Source organism: Euprymna scolopes, chromosome 46, assembly GCF_053919585.1.
Source record: "Euprymna scolopes isolate OS-2025 chromosome 46, ASM5391958v1, whole genome shotgun sequence".
In the NCBI taxonomy this organism is placed as follows: domain Eukaryota; kingdom Metazoa; phylum Mollusca; class Cephalopoda; order Sepiida; family Sepiolidae; genus Euprymna; species Euprymna scolopes.
In genome coordinates, this window is record NC_136527.1 from 33,060,928 (window position 1) to 33,078,830 (window position 17,903).

Sequence of the window (17,903 nt, forward strand, 5' to 3'; positions counted from 1 at the left end):
AGATAGATAATTAGGTGTTATTATTTTGTTGAGGTGGGCAACATACAGAAATTCTGCAAGAACCATATCCAGAGAAACCATGAGAGCTCCATTCATGCAATGCCACCCAGCTGAACAAGGGCATACCGATGGCATAGTTGATAACATGTGTGCATCATATTCTGTTTTGATTAAAATTGAGGGAAAGAATTATAGAAGTCCGGTGGATAGGGGCTCAGAGGTGTCAGTAATAAATAGCAGTGTTTTTAACGCACTTTGACAGGAACTTGAATTATGTGATAAAAATTTAAGAACAGCTAATAGGTCCCCATTAATTGTAGAAGGACTTGCTCGATTAAGAGTAGAGATAGAAAGTCAGTCTTTCCACCATGACTTGTTTGTTGTAGAGAATCTCAACATAAGTGTGATAAAAGCTGCGAGTACTTAAGAAAAATGGGGTGAGGATGTACTTCGATTAAGCTGAAATGATGCAGGCAGATGTAAGTGAAAGATTGAATTGCTCATGGAGTATTCTGATAGTGTAAGTAGAAAAGAAGGATGGTAGTTGTAAAGTGTTGAAACATTCTGTTGAACAAAGACGATTGAAACCTCAGCAAATGCATTAAAACTCTCAAATCAAATATTTTGCCATTTTATTGAAACTTGCCGCTCAATACAATTTAAAAATACATCAAATGGATATAAAAAATGCTTATTTAAATGCTCTGATTGATTTTGAGATATTCCCCCAGAGGGATTTAAAATGAAAAATAAAAATTTTGTATGGAAACTGAATAAATCACTGTACAGTCTAAAAGAAAGCTCACAATTGAAATTTTACAATTAAAATTTAACAATTAAAATTTAACACTCCATAATTATTTAATAGAACAAGAATTCAGGCAGTGTCCCATAGAGGTGTACATGCATACCAAAAATATGTGTAATAAATACTTGATTTTGCTCACAACAATTTTGAGACAACACTTTAAAAGATGTTAAAAAATAAGTGAAACAAAAAATTTAAAATTACCAATCTTCGACAATTGTCATAGTACCTCGGTATAAAGTTTACCTGTGAAAATGGAACTATAACAATGAACCAATCATGGTACATTGAAAATGCACTAAACCTCTTAAATCAAATATTTTGCCAAATTCTCACCAATGTCAATTTTTTTTATTAAATTTTCACCCCGAACAAGGCACAGTGCCACTTTGAAGTAGGGGCCTACTATCAGGGACATAATTTGCAGGGGCATTTTGAGGGGAGATGAGTAGGAAGATGTTTGTTCACATAAACGTTAGACCGAGGAGTTTAAAAGAATTACATTTAGGCAATGTGTTCTTGGCCATTGCTATTGGTGGTAGAGAAGGTTTCTTGTAGTTATTGAAGGAAACAAGCTTTAACGAGAATTAGAATTTTATTGAAACTTGCCGCTCAATACAATTTAAAAATACATCAAAGGGATATAAAAAAATGCTTATTTAAACGCTCTGATTGACTTTGAGATATATATTCCCCCAATTTTGTATGGAAACTGAATAAATTTTGAGACAACACTTTAAAAGATGTTAAAAAATAAGTTAAACACCAAAATGTAACATTACCAATCTTCGACAATTGTCATAGTTCCTCGGTATAAAGTTTACCTGTGAAAATGAAACTATAACAATGAACCAATCATGGTACATTGAAAAAATCCTGCTGAAGTTTGGAATGTGAGATTGCCAACCACCACCATTGAGATTGATATAAATAAGAATATAGAGATCGAAACTAAATTAAGAGACGATCGATTATACAGAGAAATTATTGGAAATCTAATTTATTTGATGACTGTCGCTATGCCTGATATATTTTACACTGTAACAAAGCTATCCAAAACTTATCAAAACTGACAATTAAGGACTTAACTCATGCAAAACAAGTCCTTCCTTATCTAAAAGGAACAAGCTTACCAGTCATTGATGCCATAAAAGCCCCACTTGGGTCAGCCAACTACTTGCTAAACTTAGATCTGAAATCAGGGTACAGACAGGTAAAATTACTGTATTTGGATAATATTTTAATATCCTAAGATACTATGGAAAGTCACTTAGATCACATAGATAGGATACTACTAGCCAGTTTACATAAGTACAAGTTCAGGATGAATGCTATCAGTGTGGGGTTTAAGGAGAAGTACAGAATCTGGGGTTCAAATGTTGAATGGGGTATATAGCCATAACTGGACAAAGTCAAATCGATAAAATCTAACTCCAACTTGTGTGAGAAAAGTCAGAGCTTGGATTGGTATGACGTCATATTATTGATTATTTATAAAATATATTTCTGAGATTGTCGAGCAGTTAGTTCATGTAATGATGAAATATGTGGAGTTTTAATGTGACATTACATGTCATTTTGCCTTTGATAGCCTAAAACCAAAGCTCATAGATATGGTTATACTGGCTTATCTGGAGCCTGAGAAGAATTACAGAATGTACACAGATGCTCCAATCATGCGATTGGTGCATGTTTGTTACAAATTTTGTGTCACAGATTTTATCGATTTGACTTTGTCCAGTTCTGGCTATATACTCCATTCTCAGGAGAGACGTTGCGAGCCTGTCTTTGTTTTATCGTTACTTCCATGGCAAGTGCTCGTCTGAGCTCCAATCACTGGTGCCCCCTCACAGATCTTTCATGAAAAAACACACGTCTAGCTGAAACCACTGTCAAAAATTTTCCCCACTCTTTATCTGTGCCAAAACCAAAACGTAGATTCCATGAACAAAGCTTCTTTCTTAGAAGTGCACGCCTGTGGAACTCTGTTCCGTCTGCCTGTTTCCCACTTCACTACAACCTGGATGTCTTCAAGTCCAACATAAACAAATTCCTGATGAAGCGTCCTCTTAACTAAGACACTGTATCAAATCTCAACACTAACGTACTGTACACACTATAACCCTTACCCCCGAGTGGCTTCCAGTCTTTGATAAGTGGTGACCACCTTGTAAAAAGAAATGATCTATGATCTGAGCGAGGGTAATGATGTTAAAAACAAATTTACTTCTTATCTCATAAACTTAGTGATATGCAGACGAGATGGTACTTGAGAAGGAAGGACGCTGTTTGTGTGGACCTCTAGTCGAGACAATGAGGATCCTGGTATAAATAGATGATAGCAATTACTTCAATCATTTTGTTTGAGCCAAAATAGTTTTCAACATATCAGAAGCTTGAGGGTTCATCAGTATCGCACGACACTCCTACGTTGTTGGGTTTTTATTAAATTAGGGAACCAGAGAAAGATAATTAAATTTTTAGATTCAAAGATGCAGAACAAAAAAGTTCATAGAGATGGAAAAAATAGTGTATTACTTGTCCCAACCCGACACCAAACTATTGATGAGGTTATATGTACCGTCGCATCTTAAAAAAAAAATAGTGGTAGTATAATACCAGGACAATAATGGTCATGGAAAAGACGTTTTATGCAATTTAGCAAAAATATTTCTGGTGGTGTTTATTTAAGGAGCTGAATAAATACGAAGGAAATGTATCAAATGTACCAAACCAGAGATCTGATGAAGCAACAACCTCAAATGCAGAAGTGCAATCTGCCTCCTTTTCCTTTCATAAAACTGGCATTGGATATTTTCAGGCCCAAAGACACTTTTGGGTAACCAGTACATAGTGACTTTCATTGATATCGTATATTGGTTGGCTGGAGGCTTTTGCAGTTCCTAATAAGTCAGAAATGGTGGTGCATCTGTTGTTGGATGAAATTCTCCTCAGATTTGGGCACCAACCCAGCTGTTAACAGATAATGGGCCTGAAAATATTAACAAAGTGATGAAGAAGGCATTGAAGGACCTCAACATACATCATGGAACAACATCAGTTTATCACACAAACAAAGAAATAGAAAGATTTCATAGGATGATGCATGACAGTTAAGCCAATATATATATATATATATATATATATATATATATATATATATATATATATATATATATATATATAAGTGAAAGTGCCTGTCTGTGTGTGTGTCTGTGTACATTTCCCTATGCAATAACTCTGTCAATTTTAAGCCTACAGATTCGGAATTTGATATACAGGGTACTGAGATTTGAGATAATCGATTGCATTGGTTTTCGGACAGAAATTTGGCGATAAAGGGGTGAAAGTTTAACGATTTGACCTTTGAGAACTCTACCAAACTCCTCCTACAATTTCGGGTCTAAACACGTCAAATTTTAGATATAGATTTCTTTGACATGGATCTAACTTAATAACTTTATTTGAGCCCTAAACAATAAGTTTAATGGGTCATAATAGGGGTTAAAGTTAAAAAAATTGACCTTCTTTTTTCTTTTTTGCTCAGCATACACCTCAAAACACCCGCGCAATGCCGGGCACCTATGCTAGTATATATATATATATATATATATATATATATATATATATATGGTAAGGAATAATATTCAGGAAGTTAGGAACAAACTGATAGAGAACAAGGATAAGAAAATAAAGTCAGTAGATTTTAAGATTGGAAATCTGGTTTATTATAAGAACCACCAGAAGGCGCATGTGGAACATCTGTGGGCAATGTCGATGGAGGAAAGTTCAATGAGTTGGATAGTGATTGAGCCACAGAACAAACTGATATCTCAATATGGAGAAGTCAACATCAATGGGAAAGGCTATTGATGGAACGGAGAGTCATGACACATAGCATGACATCAAAAATTGCAAATATTTTGAACACGAGTTATCTCCCATTTGCATCAATTGTGTTGTCAACCACAATAATATGATCCATTTGGAAAGGCCTAGAGTTGGCTCGGAGTTTGGAAGTGGGGAAGAGGAACAAGTTAGAGGGAATTGTTTAGGTTGGGTAAGATCTATATTCTATTTTAAAAAAATATTCTTTTCTCAGGGTTTGTTCTATATGTGACACTTTGGAAGATGATTTCAGCTAACAATTTTGTCAGAGTATGCGAAGCGTTATGAATGAGTTATGAAAGAAAAGATTATGAGAAAAACCAAAGAAATTATATTTTTTCTTGTTTTTAAACTCGAGCATCAAAGTCATCGAGTGTCATCTACCGATGTTAATTTTAAATTATCAGATGGTATTCATCATGCATCGTGATTTCCCCATATTAAGACATTTAACAAAAGAAAAAAGAAACTTATTCTTGGAAAGAAAAAATTCAGTTAACAAGACAATAACGAATTTTTCAAATATTAAGCAATGTAATTCCTTATGTTATGAATGGTAGCCACCACTGATAACATAAAGAATTACTTAGCTTAAGATCTATAAAACTACGTGTTTGCGGCAATTTTAAATGTGATATTCGTTTTCAGCATACCCGAAAACCTATAGAATTCGTCATGGTAAAGATGACTGTTAAGGTTGAAAGTAAGTAACAATTTACCAAAACGGCTTTAAGGCAGCCCCTCCCTCCCCCAAATATTACCGCGTGGCCAGAAAGTGGGTGCTTATTTTACATTAAATTTATATAGAAAAGTGATCCTCACTTTTAGAAAAAATACTTTCTTCATGTCATCGAAACTAATTTTCTGCGCCTCTTTTGAAATATTTATTCATTTTCAGCATCCTTGAAAACCTAGAAAAGTCGTCATTCTAAAGAATATTTGTAATTTTGAAAGATTTTAGAAATTGACCTTTTTTATGTTTAAGTCATTAGTGAAAACAAAATCTGATTTTTTTAAAACTTGGGAAACAGTTAAAAACATAAAATTTATAAAATTATTATTATGTTTTTGTTTTGTTTTGGTAAACGATAAAGAAGTTATTTTTTTTGTTTAAGTATTAAATCTAGTATTGAAAACAAAAACAATCGACAGCGAAAGATATTCAATGATAAATCAACATTTTCATTGGGATTATTCGCTTTTTCTTTCTGATTTCATGTTTCAATAAAGACACAGGGAAATTAAAAAACAAAAATCGAGAAAAATGTTATCAATTCTGTACGTGAAAACGCATACAGAATTGTCCACCACTGATAACGTAAAGAATTACGTATTGACCTTTTTTTATGTTTAAGTCAGTATTGAAAACAAAATCTGATAGATTAGTGACCATTCGATAATAATCTGATGAAAAAAAAGATGAAAATATAAAATACACATCGTGCGTGCGCCATGTAGTAATACTTACGTTTTTGTTTTATAATCTGCTTTCGATTAACTTTATCTGCTTTTATAAAGGAAACGATTTTTTCAAATGTGATTGACTTTACAAACTCAAGTTAACATTCAATATGACGAACGGAAGAGCAAGTTCGCAGAAAACAAAATTGAAGAGGAAAAAAAAAAAACAACAAATCATTTCGAAATAGAGCCGATCTATTTGTTTAATATCACGGATTAAATTAGTATTATTTTATTTAACATTTTAATATTTACATGAGAGAGAACAGATTACAAGTTTCATCTTTATTAATTCTCTAATTCGTTGCATGTGCAATTTAATGGCGGAAACTGATAGTGTTTAAAGCCGTATTTTCGTATTTTTATTTTTTAATTTTTTTTAATATAGATTTCCGATTATTTCTTGATTGTGATTAAAAGATTAATCTAAAGTAAATCTATACGAGCAAAAAATGAATTAAAGAGATTAAATGTAAAAAAAAATTACACGTGAAAAAAAAAGTTATAATGAAAATTGGGTGCACTTACTGATCCGTCCTGTTTTTTAAATCGTATTCCAAGTTTTATTAGTTTTATATGTTTTTTTAATATTCAATTGTACTGCAAGTACACACCGTCCACTGTCACACCGAATGATAAGAAACCACATCAGGGACCCGGTCCACGTGGTGGAATCATATGCTACAGATGCAATGGACAGGGCCACATTGCAAGGAACTGCCGGCAACAACCAACGGCTGTTCGCTGCTACCGGTGTAAGTAAACTGGCCATATAGCTCAAGACTGTCCAGAAAATGGAACCGGGAACAAGGTGTCAGCGTCGACCTCTTCCCCATGCAGAAATTAAATGAGACGCGGCCGATCATCCCGATATATATCAACGAAACACTGTGCTCAGCACTCCTCGATTCTGGGTGCTCCGGCACTATCGTATGTGCAAATCTCTGCCACATTTGGAGAAAGAAGAACGTCAGAGTGACTACCATCAGTGGAGAGACGCGCACATGTTGCGGGGTGGGCAATGTAAACATTCGGACGAAAAATGGAATCTCCGCTAACCTAGAGGCGCTGCTAGTGCTCAAAAAGCTCCTGAGTTTTGACCTGCTCCTAGGATATGATGCCATCAGATCCCTCGGTGGTGTCGATATAACGGCGACGGGGGCGGTACATTTTCAGGAGAAAGCCCCACTGTGTGTTGTGTTGCGCTAAGGATCGACCAACCAGACTTCAGCATCGAATTTAATGAGCAAAAGAGGGCTTGGACTGCCTCATAGAAGTGGTCGGAAAACCGGGAACCAGCCAAACTGCAGAATGGAATAACTGAATACCATGTGCCCGACCACATGAGGCTCGCGTATGAAGAAGAACTTCGCAAATGGATCGAGGATGGCTGGCTGATTCCCTACCCATACAAGAAACTTGGACCTCCTAAGGGTCTGATCCCATTAATGGCGGTTGCTCAGCACAACAAAGCCAAAGTCAGGCCGGTAATGGACTACCGAGAACTGAACTCATATATTGATGCGTTCCCAGCTGATGCTGACGTGTGTGCTAGCAAACTACGAGAGTGGCGCCAGCTGGGTTCTAATGTATCCCTGTTAGATCTGACAAGAGCAGATCTGCAGGTCCTGGTTAGCAAGACAATGTTGCCGTTTCAGACAGTAGTGTTTGCCGGTAGGAGGTATTGCCTCACAAGACTAGACTTTGGGCTGAACGTTGCGCTCCAAATAATGAAGATGATCATCAATGCTATATTGTCACAGGATAAGACCGTAAAAGAGGGGACATTAGCATACCTTGACGACATATACGTGAATGAAGACATTGTGCCGTCATCACGTGTGAGGACCAAGCTAGCAGAACTTGGACTGATGTGTAAGGATCCAGAACGCTTGGAGGATGGCGCTCGTGTCTTGGGGTTGAGCGTTCGACAGGAGCGAGGGACCTTGAAGTGGGGGCACGGAACTGCAGTTCCTGAAGTGCCCCATGTCCTCACAAGGCGGGCTATATTTTCCCTCTGTGGAAAACTGGTGGGACACTTACCAGTAGGTGGATTGACTCGGGCCGCGACAGACATCATGAAGAGGAGGGCGAGTGCAGTTATCAAAGGCTGGAATGACGAAACAGTGGACAATCTGTTGCTGCGCATGGTGAAGGAGACTATCACAAGAGTCAAGCAGGAGGACCCCGCTAAAGGAGATTGGTGCGTCCAGGGAGACAGGCTAAATGTGTGGGTGGATGCAAGGTCCGTCACGATTGGGGCGCTAATGGAGATGAACGGGTCTGTGATTGAGGACACCTGCTGGTTGCGACCAATGGATGATGCTGCTCACATCAACCTGGCAGAGTTGGACGCGATAATAAAAGGAATAAACTTGGCACTCCAGTGGAAAGTCAAAGAATTATGCATACACACAGATTCGCTGTGCGTACACCACTGGATAGTTGACACACTAACAGGCAAAACGAGAGTGCGCACCAAGGCAGCTACTGAAATGCTAATGAGACGAAGGTTGGAGACAATAAGGAAGTTGGTGGAAGAGTACGACCTATCGGTGAATGCGGTGCTTGTCACTTCAACCTTCAATCTTGCTGATAGATTTACCCATGTGCCCCAGAGATGGTTCGACGCAATGAAGAAAGAAGCCGAACCAGAATCTTTATGTGCTGCCTCTGTTGAGGAGACGGATAAAATCAAGAAAGTACACCATGACAGTGGACACCACGGAGTGAGACAGACATATTATTTCATACACTTAACCAACCCGTCAGTGTCGAAAAGCAAAGTAGAAGCAGTGGTCAAGGAATGCCAAATATGCCAGTCAATCGACCCTGCTTCCACCAAATGGCAGAAAGGTCGGCTGGAAGTTGACGAAAATTGGAGCCGACTGGGCATGGACATAACCCATTATGGTGGTCAGCACTTCCTCACACTGATCGATTGTGGACCAACGAGGTTTGCGATCGGGCGACTATTAACAAGACAGGACTCGGCTAGTGTCATCCATCAATTAGAGTCCATATTTTACGAGTTAGGGCCACGTGAAGAGATTCTCACTGACAACGACACAGCCTTTTGCAGCGGAGAATTCAGGCGTTTCGTAGACGAGTGGGGGATCTGGCTTAGACACAGGTGTGCGTATGTACCGAGTGGCAAAGGTATAGCAGAGAGGTGCCACCAAAGTGTGAAGAGGATAGCAGCAAGGAAGCAATGTACGATTGCATAGGCAGTATATAGGTACAATACAACACCAAAGGATGACGCAACTGCTGAAAGTGCACCTGCTAATGCGATACATTGCTATCGAGTGCATGTTAAGGGCATTGACGCCTGCCTGCCTAATAAGAAGAGGACGCAAGGACGGTACAAGTTAGGGGACACCGTCTGAGTAAGGCCTCCCTATAACCGATGTACGACCAGTTTCAGAAGAGGATGGATCACCGGCATAATTAGTGAGCAGGCTGTGTTGGTTGATGGTACTCCACAGCATGTGAAGGATGTCCGGACCGCCCTTGATACAAAAGTAAATGGCGAACAGCAAAAGTGATGAATCATCCAATGATTAAATGTGGATCCAACCTATGCCCCATTGCCGTGATAACATGGCTGAGAACCTCAGTACAGATGGCAATAGTTCCAGCGTCTCTTCTGAGAGCCCCAATGACGATAGAGCCCAGCTTGATGGAAGGACGTCTGGCAACGTTAATGGCGACAGGTCTGTTACTCCTTCTGAGAGCTCGGATGAAGATGGAGCGCAGCCGGATAGTAGAACTGTGGACACTGACCCAAGAAGCTCTGATGAAGATGAAGAAGTCCAGCTAATCCCCCCCGTAGCAGTGCCCATAACAAACGACCGCGGCCGCAAGTGTGATCTTGAGACCAGGGGAGAGTGTAAAGTCGAACAGAATGAAGGAAAAAAGCGACCACGTGTCTGCGCATGTTGTCTTACCTGCTGGGATGATCACAGGGAGAGCAGAAATTAAAAATGGCGGCTGTGGTTTTTGTAAGATTATTGAGCGATGACGTCAGGCCTCACGTAACTGTTTTTCTGGCCGCCGATTTGCTGATGATGAACACTTGGACAATAAAAGGAGTATGTTCAGAAGATCGACGACAGTGTGTATCAACTGCATCAGTGTGATTAGAAGTTCGACGTGTGTGTTAATCGACTGCCATAGTTGTGAAACGAATACAAAATAATAATGAAGTTTTTCATTTCAGGAACTTTTTTTATGGAAACATTTTAGATTTCACCGTCGCAAAACACGCTCATTATTGATATTGAAAATTAACGTTTGTTTATTATTTAATTTGAAAACATTACGATTTAAGCTTAATTATTTCAAAAGGAAAAACGAAAAAGACTTTTTTTTTAAATATATATTACTATATTTCAAGTGTCTGCGGTGAATTTAAACATATTTGTTTTATCTTTTTTTTTTGGTTGGTGCTAAAATAATGGCATTTTTGCACCAACCTAATATTTCACATCAAATTCTATTTGGAATTTTTATTAAAATACGGCAATACTCCAGTTTTATATTAAAAAAACATAGTCCACACAATTTTATTCTACACATTCTTTACGAAACATAACCACGTAAATTTTCAAGTTTTTCTACTTAATAAAAAATACTTTGCAAAGAATTAGTGTCAAATTTTAATTTCTTTTATTTTTAGGGAGTAATTCTTTATAAGCATTGTTTTTCTTCTAAAATTATAGTTTTAAAATTAGATAATCCACAAAGATTAATACGAGTAAATAAGGAAAATCCTTTAAAGGTTTTTCGTTATGTGTGCATCTATGTTATTGTGATAAAATAACTGTTATTTAGAAAGCTATTTTTAATATGGGAAGGAGGTTGTATTGTACCTATTCTGTACTTTCACCTAAAAATTCAATAAACAAAAATTTCATAAATATTAAATTTAACTTGAAAATACAATTAAAAATAGCATAGTAACATAGATGCACAAGCACTGGTTTTTTTTTCAAACTAAAAAAACACAAAACAGTGGTTTACAAATGGCACAGCTACAGCAAAAATTAATCTCTTTATGGATAAATTCATGTAATCGAAGGAGGGGCTATAATCTGCTAAAACTGTCTAAAGTAAACACTACTATACCTCTGATTTAGTTTGGTCCTCTCTCTTCAATAATCTAATTCAACTCTACAAAGTTTTTCATTATTTCTAATAACTAGCACTTATTTTTTTACATATGAAACTGGAAGATAGCCTAATACAGTTTCTTTCAGTTATAATCCATTTATTTATTTATTTTACTTTTCAAATTAGAATGTCAGTAAAAGCACGACGTTCAGTTTTAACACGTGGTTCACAACATTTGCTGGTCCACCTTGTCATTTGGGTGAAACAGCACCCCCAACTTTACAAGTCATGCAGTTTAGTTATTTCCTCGAAAACAGTTATCCCCATTTAAAAAATAAGTTAATTGCCAAGGAAATAATTAGTATTCGGTAAGCAGTCAAGGTAACATTATGTAGGAGAGACGGTCAATATATTTTACTATAAGAGGGCCAAACAGATTGACAGGAAATCTTTTGCAGCAATCCACGTGAAAAGAATGAAGGAACAGCTAGACAGACTGTTTGATATATCTTCTAGTAGCTGTAAACTTTCTGCCTTGAGATGTGATGACTTTACAGTAAAGTGCAAGACAGAAAATTGTCAAACAAGGCACATAATCGGCACTTGTCCTCCTAACAAGGAGGTAAAATTAATTCTATATATTCACCTGCAATTATGTTCTTTTTTGTGGAAAATAAAATAATATATTGGTATTTATTATGTAATCTGTCTCTATTATTAAACATGCAAATTTTCCAATTTCCAGGTTCCATTAGAAGAACTGCCATTTACAGCAATTTTAAAATTAATTGATGGAACAACAAAAAGCCTAACATTTTTACTTGTCCTTTGGGGAAACTTAGAAAATTGGGTCCTTGAATCACGGAAGATATCGAACATAAGCTACAAGATTAATGTGTTTATGGACTAGAGTTGTCTATCCTCAAACACCTTGAAAAATTAAACATTTTGGTCAAATTTATCATAGTTTAAGTGTATGCAGTTAGTTTGTTTGAGATCAAAACCGACAATATTTTTTAACCAACAACACTATGTTTTAATATGATTCAGAGAACAAAACATTTAACTGAAATCCAAATTACTGTTTTAAACTCTTCAAAATATAGTGCTTTTGCACTACTTCCGGAAAATATAATATCGATGATAAACTCAGATGAATTGGATGGGAGAGAAGAGGGCATTCAAACGATTTTGTCCATTAGGTAAATAAATATCCATTAAATTTTATTAGTTTTCTCAATTTACTCAAACAAATGTTAGTTTTATTCATATTACATCGTAAAAGTATAAAAAGTAGATGTTTTCAAATAATTGTTTTTTTTAACAACTCAAAAAAATGAAAAAGATTACTGCTATCAATTTTGCAGTCACATTTGATTGATTTTTATATATGGACAGGAAGCAAGACATAAACACATCATCGGGCCAGCAAATTATACCTTCATTTTCCTCAAAAGGAAATTGTACAGAACAATTTAGTTGTATTATAAGTTTATATTATTGCCTCTAATAAAAATTAAAATACATGGTTTTGTAACTTGTATCAAGTTGTTATATTGTGTAATACATCTTACACATTTAATTATATTCCATTGTATAGTAGCCGTCCTCTATCATTCCTAGACATTGTTTTATGCTGATGCAATGTATGATATTCTGATATTGTTTTTGTTGTCAATCATACACGATGGATATGATCATTTGATAACCGTCAGGCTCATGTGTCGTTTTTTATATTTTTTTGATATATCCGATGCAGACAGAATTCACATTGTAAACATCTCGAAATTTTAAATAAAAAATTGTTTGATGATGAGGATGATGATGATGATGCATTTCGCAGATTTGAAAAGAAAATGAATAAACAAATGAATCTAACGAAGATTTATTTTTATTTTTTAAATAATCTTTGAAATGCACCATCATCATCATCATCATCATCATCATGTAGAGATATTTACACATTTCATTATATTCCATTGTATAGCAGAACCTGACAGCTCGATGTCAAATCATTCACTCACTATTTCTATGTAGTTCAACCTGCACTTGTCATTACTTGGATCATTCATCTTAGAAACATTGGTCATAAACTTTGATCGTTAGCAGTTATTATAATTATGTTCTGATCATAGTGGAGACATCCTCTTTTAAGCCTTCCTTACTTGAGGAATGACTCGAAAAAATAAGTGTCATGATATTGTTTGGCGTATTTTTCAAATTTTATCTGATGGAATATTTTAACTTTTTTTGTGTGATTTTCATAAAAGACTTTACACGTATGTAGTTTCTCCTTCATTTGTTTTTGAATGACACAATAAATTTTATTTCAATGCAAAAGAAAAATCACACACTTCAAAAAGAATGTAGTTTGCCCTCTGTGTGTGTTTTCATATGACGCAACATATTTGACTTCCGTGCAAAGGAAAAACCACATACCTCACAAGAATGTGGTTTATCTCCTGTATGTGTCATAATATGACTCAACAAATTTGGTTTCCATGCAAAAGAAGAACCGCATATTTCACAAGAATGTGGTTTGTCTCCTGTATGTGTTTTCATATGATTCAATAAATGTGGCTTCTGTGTAAAAGAAGAATTGCATATTTCACAAGAATGTGGTTTCTCTCCCGTATGTGTTTTAATATGACGCAGCAAAGTTGACTTCTCTGTAAAAGAAGAACCACATACTTCACAAGTGTGTGGTCTTTCTCTCGTATGTGTTCTCATATGATTCAACAAATTTGATTTCTGTGCAAAAGAAGAATTACATACTTCACAAGAATGTGGTTTCTCTCCCGTATGTGTTTTCACATGACTCAATAAATTTGACTTCCATGCAAAAGAAGAACCACATACTTCACAAGAATATGGTTTGTCTCCTGTATGTGTTTTCATATGACTCAACAAATGTGACTTCTGTGCAAAATAAGAACCACATACTTTGCAAGAATGTGGTTTCTCTCCCATATGTGTTTTCATATGACGCAGCAAAGTTGACTTCTCTGTAAAAGAAGAACCACATACTTCACAAGAATGTGGTCTTTCTCCCGTATGTGTTCTCATATGATTCAACAAATTTGACTTTCGTGCAAAAGAAGAACCACAGACTTCACAAGAATGTGGTTTCTCTCCCGTATGTGTTTTCATATGACTCAGAAAATTTGACTTCCATGCAAACGAAGAACCACATACTTCACAAGAATGTGGTTTCTGTCCTGTATGTGTTTTCATATGACGTAACAAATTTGACTTCTCTGCAAAAGAAGAACCACATACTTCACAAGAATGTGGTTTGTGTCCTGTATGTGTTTTTATATGACGTAACAAAGTTGAATTCCATGCAAAAGAAGAACCACATACTTCACAAGAATGTGGTTTATCCACTATGTATGCTTGCATGATTCCACAAAAAATATGTGCAATGGCGTGTATTATGATAGGCAGGCTTATGTATTAAAACTTTACAAACTCCATATGAAGAAATTTATATTTATTTTGAAACTAACGAAGAAAGGTCATTCTCATCAAGTAAGGGATTACTTTTCATTGTTGCAAGTTCTGGAAATATAAAATGAAATTACAAATTACACTTCATGTTGTAAAAAGTTGATTTATGTTGATTTTATTTTATTAAAAATATCAAAAACATTTATTATTTAATATATATATAAATATATATATATAGATATAAATATATATATATATATATATATATATATATATATATATATTGGTACTTAAAAAGAAGTCTGCACTGATCATTTTTTCAAAATCCAAAGTTAAGCTGATTTATTTGAATGTAACTAAACAACTTTTTAAACAACCAACATCTCATTTGATTCGTTTTTATTACTCTATAATTTTACCTCTTCATATTTGACTTTTAATTGAAGTATTCTAGTGTTAACATCAATTTAAAAAATTAACTTCAAATCGAGAAGGCAAAAAGAAACTCCGCACAATGGAAAATTGTATTTTAATATAAATTTAAAACATTAACATAACACAATTACAACGGAAACATAATGGACGAGTTAATATTTAGTAGCATAGGTATTCTGCAATTTGACAGCCTGAAAAATTTTGGGTATTCTTTGAATCTACAGCAATACTCTCGTTAAATGGCATCCCACTTTACGTTTTGTTCAAAATTCTTTCAGATTTGAAATTTTATCATTGTTTAGCTGTTGCCTGATGTAATGCCATACGTTTTCGATAGGATTGAGGCCTTGGGATTGTGCAGGCCAATCTGATTGCGGAATATCATGCACTTCAAGGAAACTCTTGACATTATCAGTTGTGTGAATGGGAGCACTATTCTGCATGAAGATTATCAAAGTCTTAATAAAGTATTTTTAGAAAATGCTTAATCAAATTAAAGTATATTTAGAAAATGTTTAGACAAATTAATTAAGGCGAATTGATTAATGCCTCTCATCACAACTGAAACTCTACCACTTTGTAGTGTTGAAAATGTGCACCTAGGATAAAATTCCCAGTTATTTCTTTAATTGACATACAGCTTGTCATCTTTGTCTAGCCTACTGAACGTGTTTTCATTACTAAAAATTACTTTCGACTAATATGAAGTCATATTTTTCATTACATCTGATGAAGTCCAGAGGGCGCTTTCTGTTCAGAAATCATTCGCTTGTGTTTTGCAACGCAACTTCGCAAATAAAATTTCTTCAGTCTGTTCATAACTATAGAAAATGAACACTTTTTAACACGATTACGCATTTACTGGATTTGGGGAGCCGTTTAAAATCTGTTTCTTAAACTATGAATCTGGATAGCATTGTTTTCCCTGTAAGAATTAACACTAGGATGGCCAGATTTAGTGGCATAAAAAGCACTGCCAGTTTTTTAGTGCTTTTGCACAGTAACTCATACCGTTTTCTCATCACAAGTCGATGCATGTGTAGTAAATGTTACGTTGTATAACAATTAAAGATGCTTTGTAAATATTTTAAGCTTATTTGTTGCTGCAGTTTTTGTCTCCTCGATTTTACGTTATTATTATTATTTTTATTGATGTGAACACTAGGATAATTAAATTAAAAGTCAAACATGAACAACAGGTAAAATTATAGAGAAATAAAAGGAATCAAATGATGTATAAGGTTGTTTAAACTGTTACATTCAATTTAGCTTAAATTTGCAGTTTTTGAAAAAAATGATGAATGCAGACTTTCTTTTGGGTGGCACAGTATATATATAGATGTATAGACACTTTTCACTACACACATATATATATATATATGGATTATATATAATTAATGATTTTCACTACACACATATATATATATGTATTATATATAATTAATGATTTTCACTACACACATATATATATATGTATTATATATAATTAATGATTTTCACTACACACATATATATATGTATTATATATAATTAATGATTTTCACTACACACATATATATATATGTATTATATATAATTAATGATTTTCACTACACACATATATATATGTATTATATATAATTAATGATTTTCACTACACATATATATATATGTATTATATATAATTAATGATTTTCACTACACATATATATATATGTATTATATATAATTAATGATTTTCACTACACACACATATATATATGTATTATATATAATTAATGATTTTCACTACACATATATATATATGTATTATATATAATTAATGATTTTCACTACACATATATATATATGTATTATATATAATTAATGATTTTCACTACACATATATATATATGTATTATATATAATTAATGATTTTCACTACACACACATATATATATGTATTATATATAATTAATGATTTTCACTACACATATATATATATGTATTATATATAATTAATGATTTTCACTACACACATATATATATATGTATTATATATAATTAATGATTTTCACTACACACACATATATATATGTATTATATATAATTAATGATTTTCACTACACACATATATATATGTATTATATATAATTAATGATTTTCACTACACACATATATATATGTATTATATATAATTAATGATTTTCACTACACACACATATATATATGTATTATATATAATTAATGATTTTCACTACACATATATATATATGTATTATATATAATTAATGATTTTCACTACACACATATATATATATGTATTATATATAATTAATGATTTTCACTACACACACATATATATATGTATTATATATAATTAATGATTTTCACTACACACATATATATATGTATTATATATAATTAATGATTTTCACTACACACATATATATATGTATTATATATAATTAATGATTTTCACTACACACATATATATATGTATTATATATAATTAATGATTTTCACTACACATATATATATATGTATTATATATAATTAATGATTTTCACTACACACATATATATATATGTATTATATATAATTAATGATTTTCACTACACACATATATATATGTATTATATATAATTAATGATTTTCACTACACACATATATATATGTATTATATATAATTAATGATTTTCACTACACACATATATATATATGTATTATATATAATTAATGATTTTCACTACACACACATATATATGTATTATATATAATTAATGGT

General features: G+C 33.8%; 1 long non-coding RNA gene across 1 annotated transcript; it reads right to left on the reverse strand.

Annotated features, from left to right (window-relative positions):
• Window positions 1-618: 618 nt before the first annotated feature.
• Window positions 619-6,258, reverse strand: LOC145270533 (uncharacterized). The gene is made up of 2 exons (XR_013865425.1): window positions 6,165-6,258; window positions 619-3,800 (listed from the first exon to the last, which is right to left on the reverse strand). It is a non-coding gene; the product is annotated as an uncharacterized LOC145270533 (long non-coding RNA).
• Between the last annotated feature and the right edge of the window lie 11,645 nt (window positions 6,259-17,903).